Raw genomic sequence first — 25,869 nt, 5'->3', positions numbered from 1 at the left:
ACTTGAAGGCAGAAGTTGCTGAAGGCACAACAAAATAGATAGGAAAAGAAATGTATCTACTAAGTATCTACTGAGAAGAGAACAGACTGTCCAGAAAATCTGGGAATGCACTTCTGAAATACTGTTTGATCTTCACCATGGCTAGGACAGCTTGGTGAAAACTTTGCTTCTACAACGCAAAAATACCCAGTGAATTTCAGAGTGAATTGTTAATTTGAATAACCGGGACAACTAACTGAGAGCTTTTGTGAAACTTAATACAGAAAGAAAAATAATATAAAAATGATACAAAATAATATTTCAGATTGTATGTCTCAATAAAATTAGATAAATTATTTTCATATTGTAATAATGGATAAGTCTAAGAAAAATTTGGAAGAAATTTTGGAAATATAGTAAAAGACTATTCTTGTTAAAAGATGAGCTGAATATACATCTCAATCACAAAAGAGAAAATATACCAAAGAGTTGAATAAAGATGTTTACTGAAAGCTCAGAGACAAAATCAAATGAGGCAGAAAGATTTATCAGTAGCCAGAAGCCAATTAATATCAAGAGGGAAAACCAGGCTGATGTGCCACTCAGTGGAGGAAAGCTGCTGTTCCACAGGAGCAGAAAGCCACAAAGCTACAGGAAAATTGTTGCCAAAGATATGAACTCATTTTTTACTTTTTTATTTTATTTTATTTATTTATTTATTTATTTTTAAGGTAAGTGAACTCAGACACTCATGACAATTATTATCAGTGACAGAAGGACAAAACTTCAGTTTGGTACAAATAGAGCAGGTTAGAGGTTAGCTAGATAAATTCAATGTATTAAAATTGACTAGGCTTTAAGGATTTCATTTTACAAGATTTAAGCATCTGGCTGATAAAATTTCCTTTTATCAGTAAATATCTTTGAAAACTTGTAGAGCTTTTCCAGAGGACTGGAAAACTAGCAAACATAATGAAAAGTTTTAAAAATAATATTTGGGGAATTAATGCTGTAGTACTTTTTATTGTTAATGGAACTCATAGTTTCTTTCCTTTCCACTTCCCCCGCTCCCTCCCCCTGGAAATGATAAGTCCTTTTTTTTTTTTATCTGGACACAGTGTAAGAAAGGTTTCAAAATCTCCAGAGGCTTTGGAGGATTCCAAGGATTCCTCAAGTTATTCTTTTCCAGTACGAAAACTCTTTTTTTTTTTTTTTTTCAGTGCTATAAATGCATCACTGTGGTTTTTCATTACATAATAATAGGGAATGGACTCCATGATACTTGAGTCCCTTCCAAATCCTGTTATTCTGAGTATATCTAGGCTCTTTTGCTTTATTTTTGCAGTTTTACCTTCCTCCACTTTCTAACATTGATGGTTGTTTTTCATTCATAAACAATATGTAAGCAGATAATTCTTCATATAATATAGAAATCTTTCAGTGCAACAAAAGATTCTGAAAGAAAGTTTCACAAAGGATAAACTATCAAACCTGTCTTCTGTAATTGAAGCCAATGAAAAAAATCTCATTGATTTAATTGAATGTTACCAAACTCACAGTAGAAAAAAAAATTAACATTTCTCAAAGATCACACATCCTAAATGTAAGAATGAAGATAACAGTCACACACACTAGCTCAGATATTTATCTCTAGAGGCAAATCATGGCAATGACTCTCACATATTAATAAAGCATTGATTTAAGATTCTAATCACATATCAAAACAAAAAGCAATGCAAGACTTTTAAAATTCTGTGTCACCCTCCTCTCAAAATTCTAACTAAAAAAAAAAAAATCAAAAAAAAAATCATGAAGTTATGGGAGAAGAAGAAATACTTCTGAGCATTGTTTTAAGTATTGCACCTGTCAAAATCTGAAGTATTCAGAAGAACATCTTTATTAGATGAATTGATTTTATTGTACACTTTCACTTTTTTAGTGTCTTAGTTATATACGTTATCTCTCTGATAGCGCTTTCCTATGCTTTCTACAAATTCCTCTGCTTCCACTACCCAGACTCTAAGTTATACCTTCACTTTCCTTTTCTTACTTGAAGAAATGTTACTTGTTGAAAAAGAAAAGTGTATCTGGGTCTGGCTGGGATGGAGTTAACTTTCCCTGCAGCAGTCCATACAATGCTGTGTTCTTCGGGGCGGGGGAGAGGGGCGGGGGGGAGGGGGGTGGAGTGGGGGCCGTTGTCTCTCCTTATGAAGAGGTCTCTCCTCCCAAACAACCACTATGCATATTGAAGCCCTGCTTCTCAGGACATGTTAGAACATCACTCATGGATGGGAAGTAGACAATAAATTTTCTGTGCTTCCACTTGGCCTTTGCTTATTTTTTCCCTCTTCATTTTCCCTTTAATTAAATTATCCTTATCTCAACCTGCGTTTTTTTTTTCTTTTTTTTTTTTTTTTTTTCTTTTCCTTTCCAGCATACTTTCTTCTCTCCCTCTTCTGAGGACCAGGGGGAGTAAGAGAATAGTTGTGGTGGAGTTCAGCTGCCCAGTAAGGTAAAACCACCACACCAAATAACCTTATCCTGGTGTATTTTAGTAGAGTTTCAGGAAATGTGGAAAGTTCTCCACTAACTCTGAAACCTTTTAAAATAGATTTTAGAAGGTATCAGCTGTAGCTGTATGGAACGTGAATTTCCTGCAAAGTGAACAAAATATTAGAGTTTAGCAAATTTTCATCTATAAGGCACTTAATAAGTTGTTTCTGGCTTGTGTATGATTAAATTGTTACTGTAAATCTGAAGTTACTATTACTGTTCTCCACCTTCAGATAAAGTGAAGACGTGGGAGTGTGGCCATGGGGATCGACAAGCCCCATGGTTGGTGATAACATCAGACTCTTAACGATGAGGCCATCAGGAACGTAAAGAGTTTAGAGGGAACAAAGAAGGGTGATTCAGGAGACACCTTGCCCTCTCCGGTTGCTTGTTTTCCAGCCAGTAAGGCATGGAAGTTGCTGGGTGTTTGCGGTTGCCGGGCAAAGTTGTTGACCAATGAAGAGTTAGTGGAAAAGTACTGCTGTGGGGCGAATAGTATAAGAAGGGAGGCTGTCCTCATTATGGGGAGCCAACAAGGATAATGAAATTATGCCCTCAGTATGAGAGATGAAGTTAGGCCCTCACTAAGATATATAATGAAGTTATGTCATCAATAAAGTAGCAGCAGTTACCGATCCTGCTAGAACCCTGGTGTCCGTGTGGTCATTACACCACAAAGACACAGGATAAACTGGAATTATTTAATATTAAAGGGGTGCATATAACAAAAGATTTTTCCCTCTTGTAGAAAGTGTTACCTAGCTAAAACATGTAATATGTTTTAACAGACTTGACTATCAACCTGGGTGAAAAGTAGTGATTACAAACATGCACTTTTTTTCAATCTGTTGTACCTTATATCCACTTTTTTTGTATGTCATCTGGATAATAATTGCTATAATATGCAAAATCAAACTTGAAATTCATTTTAAATGTAAGAAGCAAACCCTTATTAAACTTTGCTTAGAAGAAGGTACAAGATACTACATGAATCAGTATAAAATTACGTTTTAGACTGTAACGAAAAAGATATTTCTCAAACAAACATCTAAATATAAGATCATAACAGAGGAATATACATAAGACTTCCTTCCAGGAGTTTCTAAGTGCTTTCCACCTAAATTCAAGCAAGTGTGTGATGCACAATTCAATATTGTGCTTATCTTTATATACAAGTAGTGGTGACATATAGTTAAAATAAAGTTTATGTTCTTTACTGCACTAACCTAAACAACCAATATATCAATAGACATTTTTTTTTTAGTTCTCAGAGGGTGGGAGGTTGGAGGACAGGTGCTTATAATGATGGAAGTTTAATCAACAATTCATACCTTTATCGATATTAAGATTATTCTTAGTGGAGAAAAAAATAAAAAAATCAAAGTGTAACTTTAGTTTACAGAGACAAGTCCTAGGCCTTTTATAGTCCTTAGAGAGATATTCCCTCAGAGAAGAATTCAAAGGACCCACAGTGGTTTTGGATTCTGAACCACTCAAATAACAGACTCTTTCTCTCTGTATTGTCTAATTCCTCAACTTTTTTAGGTTAAACTTAGTTTCATTGGACACCCTAACCCCAGCCTATGTGTCTTTAGCTACTAGGATAAAATTACTACATTTTGCAACTGTTGAGGGTTAAAAAAAAAAAAAAAAGTATTAGAAATTAGTAATATAAAATACTTCTCTTTTTGGATTAAGAACATTTAAGTGCTAGTTTCTTCTGAATACTGAAATTCAAGATCATCATAAGTACTGTTTTCTTAGTCTTTCTTAATACAGTTTGATCCCACTCTATTTCTCTGCATTAGTTAATCAATGTGTTTGTCTAACCTTTCAGTAGGTCGGTGGTTTACCATCTGATTTGTATTGTGCTTTTTCTTCCTTTTAAAAAGACAAAAATTTTGTTTTTTTTTTTTTTTTTTAAACATAGTTTTATATTTTATTCTCTGTGTTATACCATTGATTCTCTATGGGATCTTAAGAATTCTTTCTTTCTTTCAATCCTTCTTAAAATTCTTTTAACTAGAATCCTGAGAAATTAGTAGGAAATATGCAGACTCTAATCTGATGCTCTGCAGTTGAGCTTTGACCTTCAGTAAAAGATTGCTTAGCAGTTTTTGAAAAACAAGCAAACAAAAGAGAAAAAAAAAAGAAAAAAAAAAAAAGATTAACCCCAGGTGCCCATCTAAGACTAGAGGCATCCAAAATCATTAGTCACTTAAAAATCTTGGTAGGGGTATCTTATCTGAGCTATAGAGTAGATTGAGTCTACTACTATGTGAGAGACACTCATCAAGATAAACGTCTTCTATTCTAAAAACCTATTCTTTGGCAATCAGCAGAATCACCATCAGTTTGCAAGTCTGTCCTCGGAATGCACAAAAACTGTCTTGAAGGAATGTTTAGCTGTCAGGCAAGGACTATAGAGATAAAAATTGTATCTTCATGAAAAACAGATGGACACAGTGACATTATGATTTTAGTTCTGAAATTGGTGCAGGTATAGTATAATATAGATAAAGTGACAGATATATTAACTAATATTTTTAACTTCGTGTGTTTGTCTTTAGGGTACTTGACATTGAGAAGACAACAAAATTTTAATCACAGTGCTATCTGTTGGCTTTGCTTTGCAAATTGTTTCATCCAAGTCATTGGCTTTCAGAAGCCATCTAGAATCTTGCAGTATTTGTTAGGAATATTTCTACATTTTCCACTAACTTAGCAACACAATCTAAAAAATAAACCATCAAACAAAAACAACAGCAACAACAAACACTGAAAAGTCTTGAGGACAATTGTTGCAATTGTGACGAACAGTTCCACTTCCGTTAGTTTATATGTTCATCAAGAACACTTCAGATTGATCTCTTGCTAAATAAGACATCGGTTGCATAGGCCCCTTTATGAAACATAAGAAATTTCATCTAGTAGTTTGGTAAAAAAGCATTATTTTGCACAAAGATATTTTTACATTGGAAAAATAGCACTGAATTTTCACAACGTACAAGAAAAGGTGCAGGGAAGATCAGAAGGGCATTATATAACAAAGCAAAACTAGCACCCTTGATTTTAATATTAGTTTCTATTACTCATTAGTTTCTATTACTCATTAGTACTTAATAATTCTTATGAAGGCATATTCACCTAAGTAAATTAATAATGCAGAGAGGAAATTACTATTTCTTATCAATTCTAACATTCTTAAACAAGCATAAAAATTATCTCATGTATACATAGTGCTTTTCATTCAAAATATTCCTGAAGCTTTCATACAGACTTTTCAAAGAATAACTAAAAATTGAAATTTTCTACTGAATGCAGATTGAAAGCTCAAAACATTTCCTGAATCATAGTAATATAATGCAACTATTCATAGAGAAAAAGAGATCAGAGCAACCTATATAATTTTGTCATATAAGGAACTGTTTGAATAGTAGACACATAATAAGATTTAGAGGACTGCATTTCCTTGAAGGTTTCTTTTACAGCAGTCCACTGAAAAACTGGCAGATCCAGCCTATCAATAACTATCAAAATGTCTCTCCCTCAGAAATGAAGGGTCTACAACATATATGTCTCTGCTACTAAATGCCTCAGGGACTTGGGCAGCTGTCTGTCCCTAGTGCTGAGTGGCACATGAATGGCCCTGGGCCACCACCAAATCATCAGTGACACGGCTTTAACTCTTGTTATGTTTGTTAGGATAACATTGGACACTGAATAGCCAAACCAAGTGCAGTCTTAACCCTATATCCTTCTGGAAATAGTTTGTGATAGGATTTCCCAAACCCTTCCTGGATACCATCACTGAACATTCTTGTTAAAAGTAGTCAAGATTCTGCTGGAGAACGGACAATAATGTTTAACAACATGGAATTGCCATCAGTCCAAAATTAAATGCATTCTCTAGATCACAATGTAATATTGTTTTTGTGGATAACGATTGCTGTTACTGATATACATACAGTAATTATACTGGTGACAATGTTGATAGATGTTTATAGGCATTTTAAGAAGCCTCTAAACTTTCTGAGGTATTCTCAGTTAGAATATTATAGGGCTTGTAAGTTCTTAGATAAAGTTAGACCAAATATGGAAAGATGACACATCAATCAACACATCAAAAATACAAATAATGTCTGTTACTCACCTGCAAGAACAGGCAAAGGCTGTGCTGTGAGGATACCTGGCAGTTCAGGCAATTACTTTGTTTCAAGTGAGTCCTCTGTCTGAAATCAGTTCACTGTTGCATCTATTAGACATAAGGTGAGGAGCTCCTAGACAATCCACAGAGTCAATAACTGAGTGGAGTGTGTGTGCACTCAAATTGATGGCCATGATGCCATTATACTCAATGATATCATAATTATAGGAAAAATTTTAAGTAGTAGTATAATAATTTTCTTCCTAGGTCCTCTTTACCAAATTCTAAAGCATTTAAGAGATTCTGTGACAGCAAAATATTCCATTCATCCTTTTGAATTTCCTACCTTTAGCCTGGTTCTGAGGCAAATAAATACAAAACTATAAAATCCAGCATATAAACATGGGGAAAGAAAGAAAGAAAGAAAGAAAGAAAGAAAGAAAGAAAGAAAGAAAGAAAGAAAGAAAGAAAGAAAGAAAGAAAAAGAAAGAAAGAAAGAAAGAAAAGAAAAGAAGAAGAGAAGAGAAAGAAGAGAAAAGAAGAAAAGAAAAAAAGAAAAAAGAAAGGAAAGGAAGGGAAAGGAAAGGAAAGGAAAGGAAAAGAAAGGAAAGGAAAAGAAAAGAAAGAAAATAAAGGAAAGGAAAAAAAGGAAAGAAAAGAAAAAAAAGAAAAAAAGAAAAAAAATAAAAAAGAGAAAGGAAAGGAAAGGAAAGGAAAGGAAAGGAAAGGAAAGGAAAGGAAAGGAAAGGAAAGGAAAGGAAAGGAAAGGAAAGGAAAGGAAAGGAAAGGAAAGGAAAGGAAAGGAAAGGAAAGGAAAGGAAAGGAAAGGAAAGGAAAGGAAAGGAAAGGAAAGGAAAGGAAAGGAAAGGAAAGGAAAGGAAAGGAAAGGAAAGGAAAGGAAAGGAAAGGAAAGGAAAGGAAAGGAAAGGAAAGGAAAGGAAAGGAAAGGAAAGGAAAGGAAAGGAAAGGAAAGGAAAGGAAAGGAAAGGAAAAGGAGAAAAGAAATATATGTTTGAAGTTTTAAAGCAAGCCTGAATATATATTCAAATTACATTCTAATCTGAAAATGATGCAAAAATTTGCAGTTTTTTTACTGCTCAAATGAATGAAGCCTTTCAGCCTAATACTCAGGGATTGCTGCTAAATAGTATTGTCTACCTTTATTATTTCTTTTGGTTAAATGTGAGTACTGTGCATATTAACTTGAGACATAATTTAAGAGAGTAGCTGAAAACTTGGCACTGCTGATCTTGAAAAGAATACATTAGCAATATGGTTACTATTCGCAATTAACACTATTGCCATTGCATATTGTCACAGCATTTTATATGTATTTCCTTACATTTTCCAGCATTTAAGAAGTTATTTGTACATTGTTGTATAATAGCTTTTCCTTTTCCTCTTTGTCAACAGGTTACTATTCTTTAAGTTTGTACCTGGGAAGAGAGTCCAACTACAATGAGTTTGTACAACTCCAACTACATTGAGAAAGGGCTGGCTTACCTGGTAACACTGCAGTTACTGACCTGTATACAGTTCTGACTAGCACAGCAGCAGCATCAGTGTAAGAATCCAGTAGTAATTATAGCTTGCTATTCTAGATCCAAATAAATAATTACGTTTCCTTATCATTTTGAGATAATAATTTCATATATGTGATCTTATAAAAAATTGTTTACCGAGCAGGATTTGTTTAATAAGAAATATAAAATGCCTTACTTCTTTTATATGTAAACTAGGACAAGAGATTTGAAGTATTTAATAAACAAGTAAATTATTAAATTAACAAAAGCTGCATGCATTCTTTTAAATTTAGATGATGTTAAAGCATGCTGTTTTCCATCCCTCTGCTGCCCCCGTTTCTTCCCTCCACAAAAAAAGGAGACTTTCAGAAGTATTTCTGGCATCAAGCAAATACAATTTCTCCCCTCACAAACTTTAAAAGGGATCTAATATTTCCATATTGATATTTTCATTTATCGTTCTTCCTGTGCCTTGTTATAATTTTTCCCTGCAATAGGTAATTCTCCTTGCAGTTGGTATTCTCCAGTAGTTCTGTCTGAAATTCTTGCCCTCCTACTTAATGATGTTTGTTTTAGTATAACCAGCTATTAACCAAGACCATTAAATTGGTATATGTAAATGGTTGTGAGTTGTTCCTGTTTTGACCAGAATTTTGAACAGAAAAACTAAAGTTGCCATATTGGATTTCTCTATTATTTTAGAGATGAATAATAAGTCAAAGCTGTTATTCTGGAAAATGGTGCCTTAGACAATGGTAAAACTCTAGCTACTCCATGGTTTGGTTTCCAGTCAAATGAGTGGCAGTTCTGTCAGTGTAGTAATTAAAGCCCTGAAAAGTTCTTATGGTGAAAAAAATTAATAATAATAAAAAAAAAATCTCAGGTTGGGACAAAAGACCCACTTGCCAACAAAGCTTTTTTAACAAACATGCTATGAATTGAAAGACTGATAAATTTCTCAGGTTAAGTTTACACCAAAATGTAGATCTACTTCATTAAAAGAATGCTAGTAGAGTAACTTGCCAAAAAAAAACAAACTGAAACCATTGTATGTTTGATGCTACAGGGTACTGACATATTCATATAGGACCTGAATGACTTAAATTCAAGTGAACAGCTTGCAAAGGCAGTTCAGAAAACTGTAATTGGAGATACTTATGAAATAATCATCAGTTATCTAAATGTTTAGTCAGAATCAGATAGAAGTATACTCTGTATTCTGATCTAATCCATAAAACATACAAAATAATGATATTTATTCATTCTCACACTGTGACAGTAATTTCTTATATAACCATAATATGGTACTTAAGAAAACAACTTATTTTCAGCCAGGATCAGTTTTAAATCAGTTTCACATAATGAAAAGTCCTCTAGATCCCTAGGTATGTTTTCCAAAGGTCAGTAGTAATCTTTGTTATAAGTATATATTGTATTTCAAGTGAATTTGGTTCTCTTCCATTGCTACTCATTCATCCTATTCTGCTGTTGTATACGTTCAAAGAGATTCATATTCATTCATTTTCTGTCTCAATTTTATGTTTGGCTTATATATATGTACTTATGACTATATTTGATGGCATCATATGAAATACCAGCTTAAGAATATCTGGTTGGATACCACATCCAAAATGACACATTTTTAATTAAGAACTAGTCAACCATTTTTTCTTTGTATACAGAAGGAAAAAAAAAATAAATTCTCACTATTCAGAAGGTAAGAATATAAGAAGATGACATTATTCCCTCACTCACACTTTTTTATATATCTGTTAAAATATTATGTGGTTATGTTATAGAAGTGTTTTCCCTCAGCTCTCCATGAGCATAACTAAATTTTATATACTTACTAAATAAAAAATATCTTGCAAGTTAGTGTATTCCCCTCAGCTTGTAAATTAAAACTGTGGATGTGGACTGTGTGATTACTTTTTCTGCATAAAGGACAGAAGGAAGATATTTTTTGGACATTTCATTTCATTATATAATAATAGAAAAAAAATCTATAGAATTTTATTTCTCATTTTTTATGGAACCAAGAATCATTCCATTTTCAGGCATGCTAACATCCAACTAATCAGTAGAAAAAAAAAGCTGCAACAAATTTGCTGCTTGATGCTAGGATTGCTAGCATTAATCTGTAGTCCACTAGTTCCTTTCTCTTCCCATATCTTTTTTTTCCCCTTAAAAAAAATAGAGTGATATATTTCCACCAATAAGGCAAGAGGCAGCTGAGAAAGCAGAAGACAAAGAATGAACTGGAGGAATTGGCTGGAAAAAGCAATATGAGCTTGCTGTCCAGAGAAAGAAGGACAACTGTTCAATTGCCACTGTCCTGGTTCCAGTTAGGACAGAGTTAATTTTCCCTCATAGTAGCTGGTAGGGTGCTATGTTTTGGATTAGGATGAGAAGAGCGCTGATAACATGCTGATGTTTTAATTGTTGCAGAGCAGTGTTTACACCAGGCCAAGGACTTTTCGGCTTCTCGCTCTGTCCTGCCAGCGAGCAGGCTGGGGGTGCAGCAGGAGCTGGGAGGGGACAGACCCAGGACAGCTGACCCAAACTGGCCAAAGGGGTATTCCATACCATCTGACGTCATGTTAAACAATATATAGGGGTGGCTGGCCGGGGTGGGGGGCCGGCTGCTCGGGGATAGGCTGGGCATCGGTCAGCGGGTGGTGAGCAATTGCATTGTGCATCACTTGTTTCTTACACATTATTATTATTAATACTATTATCATTATCACTATTATTATTATTATTGTTATTATTATATTCCTGTCTTAATAAACTGTCTTTATCTCAACTCACCGGCTTCACTTTCCCGTTTCTCTCCCCCATCCCAGAGAGGGAGGGGGGAGGGTGAGCGAACGGCTGTGTGGTGTTTAGCTGCCAGCCGGGTTAAACCACAACAGCCACTGCCAGCTGAAAAACTGTAGTCAGTGAAGAACCAAATATTGGCACTACCAGTCAGATTCCTCCTGCAAAAGGTAGAGAAGCAAAATGGGGTATGTCTGAAAAATGAAGCCTATCTGTTAAGGTTTTTCTTCTCTTTAAAGGAAAATATTTATATATATATGTCTAAAAATAAACATCTCCAAATAAATTAGAGTACATCTCAATCTGAGCTTAGTCCAACTAACACCTAGCCTATCAAAGTCATAACGGAAAAAAAAGCAGGTATGTAATCTCTCTTTTTTAAGCAAAACCTTCAGACACACACACACACACACACACACACACACAAACCAACAACAACAACAAAAAAAACCACCTTTAACTGTTATTCCAAGAACACAGATAGGAAAAGAATGGCACGTTTTATTCAACAATATTTTTGCTAGTTTTAAATTGTTTAAAAGAAAGAGAAAAGGAGAGAGAGATATTTTTTTTCATTTTATAGAAAATGAATTTTCATTTAAATGTAACATTCTTACCTACTTCTACTGTCAATACTTAATTTCTTTTTAAATGCTAATGTTTTCCATTTCTGTTTAGCAGAAATATTTTAGTTGTACTTTTGCAATCTACTCATCAATCACATACGATTTGCACTGTGACACTGAAGCGTACATTTCTGAAGTATAACATGTAAGTTTCAGCAAGTAAGACCTTGAAACTTAAGACTTATTCAACTAATAAAAATTATTTTAAACAGCTTTACTGTATCTTAATAAATTAATTTCAATTTTCATACACAATGACTGAAGATGTAATGTTTCTAATTACATGCTTCCAACAAGTGCTTTCCTTTCCGTATGCTAACTGTGCATTGGGAGTTTTCTCACAAACTCTCTCAAAAAAAAATGCTTTTATTTGAATCTTTTTTCCAGGTCTTTTCTCTGAAGTGTAATTCATAAATAGAAGCATAAAAAACAACACAACCCCTTTCCCTAGCGCACCATTAGATAGAGCGCTAGAAGGTTTCATCTTTACTTCACTGAGAAAGAGTTTACTACATGGCATACCTTTCTCAGATCCCATTGCAAAACTGTGTCTTCTTTCTACGTCTTCTTTCCCGCTAATGTCTAAACTATTAATAGGAATCACCTAATTCCTTCCCAGCTTTGGGCAAGAAACCAGATGTGTTTCAAAGAGGGTAGACCGGTCACTATCTTAATACATGTATTTCTAAAGTACATAATAATAATATGATCTAATGTATGTTCTTTCTTCACAGTTCCTTTTTATCTTCTTTATTTAAGCAAATTCTTGTGTTGTATTTTTCAGACTACTAAAAGGAATTCTAAGTCTACTGCAATGGGTATTTTTGGTTTAATGTTTCTGCCAATGAATGAGACTGAGACTATCTTTGGGAAGAAGATAAATGAAACTTACAATTAAAATTAATTACCTTAATTATAATTAAAATAATAGATTTAAGTCATGATTAAAATAGTTTATTTAAATGAATCTACCATAGGAAAAAAATAATTTTAGACTGGCAGTGAATAGGTCACCACATGACAACTATGGTCCACAGTGAGAGCACTCTTAGATGACCTCAAAATTAAGTTAAAATTAATGGAACTAGAAAACTTATCCTCAAAGACACATAAAACTAACCAACCAACCAAACAAAAAGCAAACTAACCAACCAAGCAAACAAACCAACCAACTAACCAACCAAAAAATAAATATAAATAAATATAAATTAAAAAATCCCAACAAACATGGAATTATGAAAAACAGAGCAAAGAAGAAAAAAAAAATTGTGGTGGGATATGGAAGGAAGAAGGCTTTGTGATCTCTTCACTAACCTTTTCTTCAGTCTTGCATCAAAAGAAGTTGTCTTCTTTTAAATACAGAGGTGAAATTTATGAATGTTAGAGCTGAATGAAATCTCATTGCCTTTCATCACAGATATTTCAAACATAGAACACTGGTCAAAAAATATATCCAGCTTCTGAATGTAGTAGAGAGCTTGATGACATTATATCTTTGAATGTTTTTCAGCTTTGAAATGCGGAATATCTTTGAATTTTTGTGTCAATAAGCAACCTATAAGAAAATGTCAAGTTCTTTTAACCAGTTCCTGTTTATCAGTTTCATCTTTTGGGTAGTTGTTACTTTATAATTGGGTGAAGACTACCCAGAATCAGTACACAGATTGGTGTTACTTTGGCTCTGTCTGCCCGTCCCTAACTTGTTACATGGTTCAAGTATTTGCAGGGGAAAAAAACAAACCAAACCATCCAACCAAATGAACAACAACAACAACAAAGCACAGATAATAGTTATAGGGAGGTTTGATCAAAACCATATCTGCTCTGATGTAGTGGTTTAGCTTTATGTGAGAAAGAACCAAAGGGGCAGATATGGATGCTTAACAAGTTTACTGCTTTATAACACATTTATAGCAGTAAGCCAGAAGCTAGTAACAGAATCATAGAATCATAGAATGCCCTGGGTTGAAAAGGGCCTTAAAAATCATCTAGTTTCAACCCCCCACCCTGCTCTGGGCAGGATTGCCAACCACTGAAGCAGGCTGCCCAGAGCAACAGATAATAATCCAGGCAAAACCAACTAGCTGGCCAAGGGAAACATTGGAAGGTCTATTACCCAATAAAATTAGAAAGAAAGAAATAGTGAAAACAATAACCCCTTTGCGGGGGAACACATTTAAAAAACAACCAACATTTAAAACTCAACATGCTGAAAGCTAAGCCTAACGTGAAACTACAACAGTTTACAATCTGTAACTCAGATATGCTGACCAGCTGCAGTGAGTGTCTTCTTCCCTTGAGTCCATAGTCACATGGTCACAGGTGGACCAAAAGCCTTGACTGATGTTTGTTCTGTACAGTGAGTGTAATTTTGTCTGAGTATGTGTGCACACATGCATGTGAAATCTCAAACCACTCAGGATACCCATCCATTCAGAAAGCAAATTTTAGATTTTTTGTCAATTGAAAAGTGCTTCTGTTACTGTGGTTACCTCACCCCTAACCTGCCCCATGGCAAATAACCTTTTTTTTTTTTTTTTTTTTTTTTTTTCACTATGAAGGGAACAAACCAGCAGAATTTCTTTAGCAAAGCCCAGTATACTTCAAAGTGCACACCTTCTCATATCTCTTGATGGCACAGAAGGACATGTATACCTCACTTCAATTAAACTGTCCCCTTCACTGCCCAGTTCAGATGTGTGGTAAAAGAAATAAGTGCATATGTTATCTTAAACATGTATATAATTTCTTTGGGATTTTTATCTATGTCCTTTTAAAAAAATGTATGAGTTGGATTAGAATGTGTCAAATTTATGGTAGCAAGAACACAGCAGGATACTTCAAGAACATAGGAAAAAGAATTAAACAAAAATGGTTGAGACAGAATCAAAAGCTAAAATCTCCTTAACCAGAGGCTATAAAAGATTGTTTCTTATTTTAAAGGTCAGTCTGTTCATCAGGAAAATAAATATATATATATATTTTTTTTTCATTGGTGGGTGATTGTCTAAATTATTAAATACTTGGTTAAATTGGTGGAATTTATGTTTCCTCTGAAATTAAAACAATCAGTGTGCCTATAAATAGTCCTTACATTGATGCATAGCAATGTGACTCTTCTAAGGATGCTCTAGTACTTCAATGATTAATGTGCCTTTTACCTATTAAAAATGTAGTTATGCTTTGCATAAATTTTAACACCCTCATTTAAGTGCAAGTGTGCCAAGGAAATTTTGTATAGCTTAAGTTTCATTTTCAAATTATTGAATCTAAGTATACAACTAATGAAGTTCAAATATCTTTTTCAGACTTACATAGACATTTGTTCTGAGATAGCAAAGCTGTTTGTGTCCTAAGCCTAACATTTTTTTTAATGGAATATATTCACCAAAATGATTCACTTCACAGTTTATTCATTTGAATTTTAAAAATCTCATTACCTTCTAAATAATAAATTCAAATGTGTTCTTGGCCTTTCAAAGAAGCCTGGACTGACATATATTGTTTCTGTTACTCTCTTTATTTAGACTTGATTAAAGCCAATTTTGCATGCATAAGTTTAAAGACAAAGTAACAGGCACACTTTGAGGTCTCAGTACTCACATATATTTGTGACATTGGGATTATTGATACCTGATTGTAGAACTGTAGCAATAAAATACAAAATTATGATTAACTATCTTTACATTTCAGTCCAAATCACACCAAAATCAACACAAGTTTGAAGGTTCCTTTGAATATAGATGAGTACCTGAACAGTATGAGTTAAAGACTAAAACAAAACAAAATAAAAGCAAACAAGCAAACAAACAAAAACAGCCTATAATAATTTCTGGAAAACTGAAACATTTTTCTGTTTTACAGAATGTTACTTATTCCCTGTCTGGGATCTGTGGTGGTTAAATGGCCATCAGAGTAATTTGAGATAAGCTTTCATAATCATCTCATCATAAAAATGTATTTTAGTTCTGAACTCATTTGACTGAATTTCCAAGGGATGTCACTAAACCTCTTCATACAACTTGTCTTCCATTCTTTTCTTTTTCTTTCTTCTGACACAAAACATAGAAAAGTCTTCTTCCATGCTACATGTTAGATGAAAATGTAGGTTTTCTAACTATTAGTCACAAAACTTCATTTAAAAGAAATTAGATTGTATCTGAGAAGCAAGGATATATAAGATATACTGAAATGTAGTATGCTGAAAATGATGAGGGAGTTATCATAGAATGTGAATCATAAAAACAGCCAAAGTGGTAAAGAATCAAGAAATAACTATCATTGTTTGCATAATTTTAGCTCTGGTCCTGGATAATGGACTTCAGGTTATGGGGTTAAACAACAGATTGAATAATTTATCAATCTGACAAGAGAACATACTCTTCAGGAACAACCTGAACATAATGACCCTGCTCAATACAGAGCATTTTGATATAAGAAAAGAGATATAAAACTTCTATATCCAAGATCTTCCCACAGAGTAAGAAAGGACAGTTATATATTGTTGTTTGTTTAGAGAAGAGAAATAGATCCACAGTGACTGTGGCTTCAAAGGATATCTCAATAGATAAACTGCTGCACCATGGTATCACTGCTTCCTCTAATTTCTGTACTCCTTCTACCAAGTGTAGCAGAAATCAACAAGTGAAAGACAATCAGTCTGGACAGCTACAAAAATAGAAGCCTCAAGAATCCACTTTCCCAGGAAGGACTACCCCTGTTCCTAATTCACCAAATCTGCAGCGGTACCTAATGATGATCAAACTGGTTTTGCTTCAAGATCTGCTTGCCTTTGCACAAGATGTTAGTATTTTTGGCAGTAAGTATTTTTGTCATCCTACTCCTTCCTAGTTAAAAAATGAATTTTGGGATGAGTTAAGATATGGTCAGTGTATGAACAGCTGTGATATCTACAAAATTTCACATCTGCTTACACACTAAGTCTACTGCCAGTTTACCCAGCTGATATTGTCTCATTGTTTCCCTTTTCTTCGACATCAGCTGTTTCATTCCTTACATCTAGGCTATCAGATCTTTAGAGTCAAGTTTGCAAATTTTGTGTAGATGTTAATTTACTTCAGTCATTTCTAAAGTGCTGTAATGCACAGCATTGCAGGTGCAGATGGCATTTAATTTTGAATAGTTTATTTGGTTTTGGCCATGACTATGTCCGTTGGGAGCCTGTTTCACTGCATGACCACTCTCTCAGTGAAGAACCTTTTCATGATATCCAGTCTGAACCTCCCCTCTTGCAGCTTGACTCCATTCCTTTGAGTCCTTTCTCTGGTTACTAAAGCGAATAGATTGACTCCCCTCCTGGGAGTCCAGGACTCCCCTGCACTGGTTAGTAAAGAGAATAGATTCACTCCCCTCCACTCCCCCTCTTGAGGAAGCTGTAGACTGCGATGAGGTCTCCCCTCAGCCTCCTCTTTTCTGGACAGAACAGGCCAAATGACCTCAGCCGCTCCTTGTATATCTTCCCCTCTAGGCCCTTCACCATCTTTGTAGCACTTCTCTGGACACTCTCATGATGCTGAAGACTGTAGTATTGAATAGCATAGAATTTCTCCTTTGCTGTCATTAGCTTTTTTATAGGACACTGATCATATTTAGTTATGAAAAGTAACATCACTTGTGTGTGTGTGTTGGGGGGGGAGTCAATTAAAGCTCATTGCTGTGAAAGTTAATTTATTAATTTATTTACTTATTCTCCATATTTTCTTAATAATTTCTTTTCTAAATCCTATTTCTTGTCTCTTCTCCCTGTACATACACACACAAAGAATCTTCTTTTCAAAAAAGAAATAAAGAAAGGAGTAGACTTGTTTTAGTAGAATTTTTTATTCAGAAGTATCTTACATTTTATTATTGAGCTTACTGTATGAAATCATTTCATGATAATAGATAATGCAAAGTCAGATTGATTTCAGCATTTTATTTGTTTTCAGAAAGGGAGTTAATATTACACAATGCTGGATATTGAAGCATGTAGGTATATAACATACATGCTTCAAACAAACAAATAGCATATATAACCATTTTAAACTCCTTAATAAATGGAGAATACAAGTTTATTTCTATTCTTGTTGATTCTATCACGTTGATGATGCATAATTTATCAGAAAATTTAAGATTTTTTTTCTTTTTATGAGAGCATTTTAGACAGATCTGTTATTGACTTTTGTTCACATGAAGATGAACTAAATTTATTGCACAAGCCTTAAGTGTCTATGTGTTCTCCAACTGAATTCATCGCTTCTACTTCATCCTTTTGGAAAATGGACAAAAGAAGATGAAAATAGACAGGATTGCTTAATTATTATTAACTATTAAATCTTATAATTTATCTCAGACACGTTCAAATCCTCTTACAGAGCAACTCAAATGGGTCATACAAGCGAAACATTAGAAATTCGTGAAATTTCATTACAACTTTTCTTACTGGTTGACTTCAGCTACCAACTGTGAAATAAATCTAGTATAACTTTGAACTCAAAATCAGCTCAGTAATAACTGTAGCAAAGGTAGAAATTTAATACAGTAATATTTGGAAACTTTATTTCAGACTAAATTTCAGTGTAGTCCAAAAAGTGATTAAAATATTTCAAATGCTGCTATATTTTGTTGCTCTTCAGAGCCAACACAGTCCATTTTAATTTGAACATGACTACAGTGCTTTTTTAACTGGGATACTAAAATCAAGTCTATTCCTGAGATTAAAAATAATAAAATGAAATGAAATGAAATGAAATGAAATGAAATGAAATAAAATAATAAAATAAAATAAAATAAAATAAAATAAATAAATAAAATAAAATAAAATAAAATAAAATAAAATAAAATAAAATAAAATAAAATAAAATAAAATAAAATAAAATAAAATAAATAAAATAAAATAAAAATCAGAGACTGATGGTTAAAATGTTTCTTATCTAAATATCAGGAGATGGGCAGGTCATATGAAACACACAAAACCCTACACTGCAGTCCAAAATGTCCCATTCTGTAGTAGAGGTCTGATTTTTGTGGACTATTGGATCCAGCACACCCTTTTTCATCTGCATTACTGCTACTGTTCCTGGAAGCAAATGATGCAACTCCTCTTCCTAATAAATGATCACCTGAAGAAATTATATTTTTTATTACCTAATTACCTTAATTCAACAGGTCAGGCACATTCTGCAAGTAAGTTTTCTACTTTATATTACACTGGGAAATATCACCTTAAACATGGCATTATCTCAGCTCAGTGTTAGTTTAGGCGGAATCAGCTCCTTCAGCATTCAAGATGCATGTATACTGACATTTTAAATGTTACAAGATAATGGAAGAATTAAAACAAAAACAGGACCCTATGATAGAAATTCTACTGCTTTTTGTTTTGTGTTGCAACACTAAAATTATCATGTTGCAAAGAATGTTAATATCAACTCAACATATATGTTGTTGCATTCAATTTATTTAGCAAACAAATTCTGTTGCACAAATATTCAGCCTATAACAACAGATAAAAGCATGTAAAATCCATAAAAAATAATCTGGTGTCTCCAATGTAATGTTTAGAAATTTTGCCCTGAAGGTCTGCTAGAGATGTTAATAGAAATGTTATATTTGATGTCTGTGAGGGACAAGACTTTAAAAAAGACAAATGTAAAATGTATTTCTTAACCACTGAAGGAATACTTTAAAAATATTTAATGTGTAACTGAGATCTCAAATATTCAAACATATTTTCTGTATGAATATGTATATGTGAAGATGCTTAACTGTTTTAACATTTATCACTTGAAATTGGAGCCTTAATAATTATAGAATGTGAAAAATAATAACTAAATAATAAATAAATAAATAACAGAAAGATATGCTACAAAAATAATTTTCTTCAGCCCAGGAATGATGCATTGATCATCAAAACTGCTATGGGGCAAGTGAAATCTCATTAACTAAAATATTAATAATAGAAACTTGTTTAAAATGGCTTTGCTATTTTGAAAGCAGTAAGGCACAGACAGGATGCATGATCCACCCTGGGAACATGGCTCGGGAAGGGGATCTCCGGAACTGTCAGTTACTAAAAGTAAATTTTTAGTTCTTAAGAACTCTAGATCAAAAATTTGCCGTTGAGTCAGTGCATCTTGCATCCTAGTTGAATTATATATATATATGTATCTAAAGGAAAATAGAAAAGAAACTATAAGAAGAATCAATTTCTTATATTACATAGTGAAAAGCAGTACAGATTAGATCATTTCCTGAAACTAAAATAGACTGCAATAATAATTCTAAAAAAAATTTCCTCTTCCCAGGTGACAGTATGCAAGTTAAAATAAACACACAGAACAGAATTACAACTATAAACTACCTGAAGGAGATCTCACAATTCGATTCATGAGTCTTGTCACACACAATCAAGGCAGAGCCAGATGCAGTTGCAGTAACCATATTGAAAGTATACAACAACAATACCATTGACCCAGGAAGTGAAAGCTGGTGCTCACTGAAGGACCCCATTGTCCATCCAGGTAAATAACTTCCTTTCGTACAAACACTGAACATCTCCAAAACACAAATTTCATTTAATTAGGTGAAAAGCATACAAGTCCTATAATTAAAGGTACTGTAATTCAGGATCAATATGAGTAGTATGATGGTATAGGCAACGCAGAAAAATTGATCTGAGATCTCCTTATTCCCCGGTGTGCTGTCTGATCCCAAGCAGATTGCTCCCTTTGTTTAGCAATTTTCCTTCCTTTCTTCCACCATAGACTGCTCCTTTTATCCAAGTAGTTGAATAAACAATTAAGAAAAATGTTTACAATAGCACCAAGAAGTCATTTGCTAGTATTATCTTACCTGTATATCAGTTGGCCATCAGCTTCTTTCCTTCACTTTCTTTTTTATTTCAGTTTTTCGTTTCTCTCCAACTTCACTCCCAGCATCTCTTTCTCTTATTTTATGACAGTTTAGTGCAGGTTTTTTGAAGCTTCAGGTTTTCTGGTAATTTTTAAATTACCAGAATGATTGAAGTCCAATTTATGTATACAGTTGTCATTTCTCAAACAGACAGAAATTTTCATGTGACTAGTATTATCAACTGCTGACGCTTGATAAGGACCCATATTTCAGTACATCAGTAGGCTCAGCATAGTGTTATTCCCTCACATTTCCCTTTTCTTCACCTTTGTTGTTAATGTGCTACAGGGATTAAAATTCCTAACTGGAAATTTTGAGACATGTGCAGGACACTGGTCTTTTTCATTTATTCCTTCCTTACTACAAACACAATTGGGGATTCATTATAAACAAGTGTAATAATTTTAAATTCCATTTTTTGTTGTTGTTTATGTTGTTTGTTTTTTAACCCTCTTTTAACAGGGAATAAACAGGTTATTATAGATAAACCACTATAAACAGAGGATATATAAACAAAATGCTGGGATGCTGGGAGGAGATAGCTACTGTGAGTTCATAAGGCCATAGCTGAGTCAAACAATAGTAAAGACAAGACATTAAAAAAAAAAACAAAACACTTTCACAAATTGTAGGAAATGGAATTTCTTTCAGAAAAGGAAAAAAAATGAATGCAATTAATCCTTTCAGCCCTGTTTTTGAAGTTCATTTCCTTTCTATTTCCCTGTGTAACTTATGTATTTATAAAATGTACCAAATTGCTGACTTTATTATGAAATTATTATTTTCATTTTCTCAGAATGCAGGTTTGTTCCATTATCTTAATTTGCCTTGGATTTGTTGGTGTATTCTTAGCACGACAAGCAACATGTGGTAGACGTTGAACAAGTGGATTGACATGGGAAGAGTGGTGGGAAATGATGTCCAGAGCTCACTCCATAAGTATCCAAGTCTTTCCTACAGCAACTATGTGTATGCTCTTAAGTCTTAAAACTCTCATCTTAAAATTGTTGATACCTTAGCAATTCTCTCTGAATCTCTCATGTAACTTGTGCATTACTCTGCAAAGACTTGAAACTGTCAGCCAAATTCCTAGAGTGGTTTGTAAAAAAGAAACACAGAGAATCCTGCATTACTGCAAACAAAGCACTAGACAGAGAACTGTGCAAGGCCAAATTTGCAGTGTTTCCATATGACTGTGAGAATGAGCTACTCTGGAGCAGGTTGTTGCATTTCTCAGTCATCTAGTATGGAGCTAGAAAATGTTCCTTTAGCAAATGTTTTGTAATGCAAAATTCAAATTTCTCAAAAAACAGCTCCTGTGGAACAACAAGAAATCTTGAAATATGGAGTGCTAAATAACTCTATTTCCAGACTGGGTGTTTTTGTTACTTTCTAATCTTTTATTTCCATCCAGTATACAATGAAATGTTTGCACTATGAGAGATGGTAAAAACAGAGATAAATACAATAAATACCTATGTGACTGTTAGAATGCAGGAGATATTGGTGTACATGTGAGCCCAAGAGTATTTATGGAGAGCCCTCCATTTTAAAGGGAGCAAAAAAGATAGAAGAAAATTGATGTAGTGCATTATGAATCATATTCAATAATTAAAAAAAAAGAAAAAAGAAAAAAGAAAAAACTAGTTTCTAGCTATAACTTTTAGATTTACTTGTGGAAGTAAAAATCAGAAAAGATGAACTTTCTTAACCACATATTTCTAATGATAGTGGTTAAATGTTCCTAATTATTATTTAATGTAGAAACTTTTTGTTCTGGGTTTACATGGCAAGAGTTTGTTAGTAGGGGTTACAGGAACAGCCCCTGCTACCAAAGCCCAGAAACTGCACCATGTCAGTAAAGAGCCAGATCCAGTTAGCTCCAAAAGCACCACTATCCTCCTAGTTTTTCCTCCTAGTAGCTGGTAGGGTGCTACGTTTTGAATTAGGATGAGAAGAGCACTGATAACATGCTGATGTTTTAATTGTTGCAGAGCAGTGCTTACACTAAGCCAAGGACTTTTTCAGCTTCTCGCTCTGTCCTGCCAGCAGGCAGGCTAGGGGTGCAGCAGGAGCTGGGAGGGGACAGACCCAGGACAGCTGACCCAAACTGGCCAAAGGGGTATTCCATACCATCTGACGTCATGCTAAACAATATATGGGGGTGGCTAGCCGGGGTGGGGGGCCGGCTGCTCGGGGATAGGCTGGGCATCGGTCAGCGGGTGGTGAGCAATTGCACTGTGCATCACTTGTTTCTTACACATTATTATTGTTGTTGTTGTTGTTGTTGTTGTTATTATTATTATTATTATTATCCTGTCTTAATAAACTCTCTTTATTGCAACCCACAGGCTTCATTTTCCTGTTTCTCTCCCCCAACCCAGAGAGGGAGGGGTGACGGTGAGCGAACGGCTGTGTGGTGCTTAGCTGCCGGATGGGTTAAACCACAACACTCCCTACGCTGTTTTGCCTGTCACAATAGTTGTTGAGAGATCTCCCCATCCTTATCTCAACCCCTGAGCCATTTGCATCATATTTTCTCCCCTTTTCCCTTTGAGGAGAGTGATTGAGAGAATGACTGTGGTGAAGCTTGGCTGCCCACCTGAGTAAAACCACCACAATGTGTGATGCTGGTTGCACCTCTGTGAGAGCAGATTTCAGAGAGGAAAAAACAAACAAACAAACAAACAAACAAAAAAAACTGCTCTGCAACAAGAGCTGGCGGGAGAAAGGAGTGAGAAATGAGAGACAACCTTGCAGACACCAAGTTTAGTGCAGAAGGAGGGCAGGTTTTGCTCCAGGTGCCAGAGCAGAAGTTCTCCTGTGGTCTGTGGTGAGGCTCATGGTGGAGCAGGCTGTCCCCCTGCAGCCACAGCGGAGCAGATCTCAATGCTGCAGCCCATGGAGGAGCCCCAGGTGGAGCAGGTGGATATGGCCTGGAGGAGGCTGCAGCCCATGGAGAGCCCCCGCAAGAGCAGGCCCTGGGCCAGAGCTGCACCCCATGGAGAGGGGACCACGCAGGAGCAGGTGACCTAGCAGGAGCTGCTGCCCGTGGAGGACCCAGGTTGGAGCAGTTTGCTCCTGAAGGACAGACCCTGTGGTACAGTCCCATATTGAAGCAGTTCTTGAAGAGCTGCTGCCTGTGGGAACCCCACGCAGGATCAGTTCGGGAAGGACGACATCCCGTGGGAGGGACTCCACGTGGAGCAGGGGCAGAGTGACTGTGAAGGAGCAGTGGAGACAAAGCGTCATGGACTGACCACAACAACAACAACAACAACAACAACAAAACAGGAAAAAAAAGACAGTCATTCCATTTCAAGGACAATGACAGAAGAAGGATATTTGAGTGTGCGGTGACTTTTGTCAACATATCTCTCCTGGCTTTAAACTTGGAGTCTGATTATCTAAAGTGATTTAATCAGAGCAGGTTACTAGCACTATAGCTTATGTGAAAAGCTAAATAAACAACTATGACTTGACCTACTGCTACTACCATTATATTTTGCAGTTCTATAGATAAGTACTAAGTATACATATTCCCCTTGTGGAGCAGGGGCAGAGAGTGACCCTGAAGGACCATTGGAGACAAAGTATCAGAGATTGACTGCAGCCCCATTCCCTGGTTTCCCTGCACTGCTGGAGGGGAGGAGGTGGAAGAGGGTGGGTGAGGGGAAGGTGTTTTTGGTTTCTTTTCTTTGTTTCTCACTTCTCTAGCTTGTTAGTAATAGGCAATAAATCTTAATATCTTCCAATTCTGAATCTGTTTTGCCTGTCACGATAATTGTTGAGCGATCTCTCCCCATCCTTATCTCAGCCCTTGAGGCCTTTGCATCATATTTTCTCCCTCTTCCCCTTTGACGATGGGGAGTAAGAGAGTGGCTGTGGTGGACCTTGGCTGCCCACTTGAGTAAAACCACTACACTTATATAGAAAATTGATTAGTTGATAGAATATATATATTTAAATGAAAAGAATGAAAGAGTGAGGTTTTAGGGAAGGATTCAGGAGAACAGATCTCTTCAAATCAAAGTTGCTCAATTTTAAAAAATAGATACTAACTTTGATAAAGGAACATATAATATAAAGGACTTACTGGGCTCCTAAAGGGTTAACTGTCATTAAAATTATGTTTTTTAGAGTTTTAAGATATTCTGTGTAACACATTACTTTTATATATATATTTATATATTTTTTGTGAGACTTCATTTTTTATTATTTTTTTCTTGTAATAATAAAATAAAATAGTAATTAAAATAAAATAAAATAATAGTGATATAAAGGCCATTCATACAAATTTGTAGTCTGTTCCTCAAACATCACAAAAACTCATTCTTACCCTTGATGACAGATTTCCTGCAACATATTTTCTCATCAGAAATTTCTCATTTGGACAGACTTTAATAGTATGAAAGCATTTGAATCTCACATTCTAACATTTTTTTAAAGGAAAATTTCTTCCTTCTTGATTTATAAGTGGCATTCTATTTTGAAATTGCACTCATTTTTACTTCTCATGTTTGGGAACTTGTGGAAGTTTTACATTAAAAAAAAAAAAAAAGCTGAAAATATTTTGACCTTCTATGCTTCTTTCACAGTATTGATTTATGGCTGAAATAAAAGAGATTTAGTCTTCCTTTTCAAGCTGAAGAAAAAAAAAAGTATAGCACAGAAAAATATTATTCATACACAGTATAAGGAGTCAAAATGATGCAAGTAGTACTATGAACTAAAGGTTTATCAAACGCACCATATAATGATGCATCCACACTCAGGATGTTTTCTAGTCTTTTGCTGTTTTTGTTGTTGGTTAGCTTTTCTCTGTTAAATTTTTCTCTGATAATTTTTTTCTCTTTTGTTTTTTTTAAAATCTTTTTGACATCTTTAATGCATTAGAATTCCTTTACTGTTTTTTAAGCCTTTTCACATTTCAGTAAGTCTTTTTATAAATTAGTAATTGTTCTGCTTGTTCCTGCTAGTCTTGCATACTACTTTGATCTATTTAACATATTTGTTTATTAAAAGCATTTTTACTTATCAAAGTCAATGAGTTTTCTTTTGTATTGTATCCTTATACTCTGTAAACCTTTTTTTTTTTTGTATGTTATTGCTAATTCTCCTTTTCTTTTTCCTTATGCGTTGCTTGTTTCATTCTTAAATAACTTTCCTTGACTACTGTTTTGTAAGAGGAATTTATACTCACCATGTTCTTCCTAATTGCTTAGTCATGCATTTTAACCTGTTCAGTTTTTGGTTATTCACATATACATCTATGGAGTACACACTGTCAGAATTCGAAGTACTTTGC

At 34.6% G+C, this 25,869-nt stretch overlaps 1 long non-coding RNA gene across 1 annotated transcript; it reads left to right on the top strand.

The window, feature by feature from the left end:
- Positions 1-15,661: 15,661 nt before the first annotated feature.
- LOC125179900 (uncharacterized) lies at positions 15,662-24,201 on the top strand. Its single transcript, XR_007157941.2, has 3 exons — positions 15,662-16,467; positions 19,955-20,170; positions 21,358-24,201. It is a non-coding gene; the product is annotated as an uncharacterized lncRNA (long non-coding RNA).
- Positions 24,202-25,869: the final 1,668 nt, after the last annotated feature.

The sequence above is a fragment of the Anser cygnoides genome, chromosome 2, assembly GCF_040182565.1.
Source record: "Anser cygnoides isolate HZ-2024a breed goose chromosome 2, Taihu_goose_T2T_genome, whole genome shotgun sequence".
NCBI classification, from domain to species: Eukaryota; Metazoa; Chordata; class Aves; order Anseriformes; family Anatidae; genus Anser; species Anser cygnoides.
Note: the sequence above shows the minus strand (reverse complement) of the source record. Positions and strands in the feature narration are given on the sequence as shown.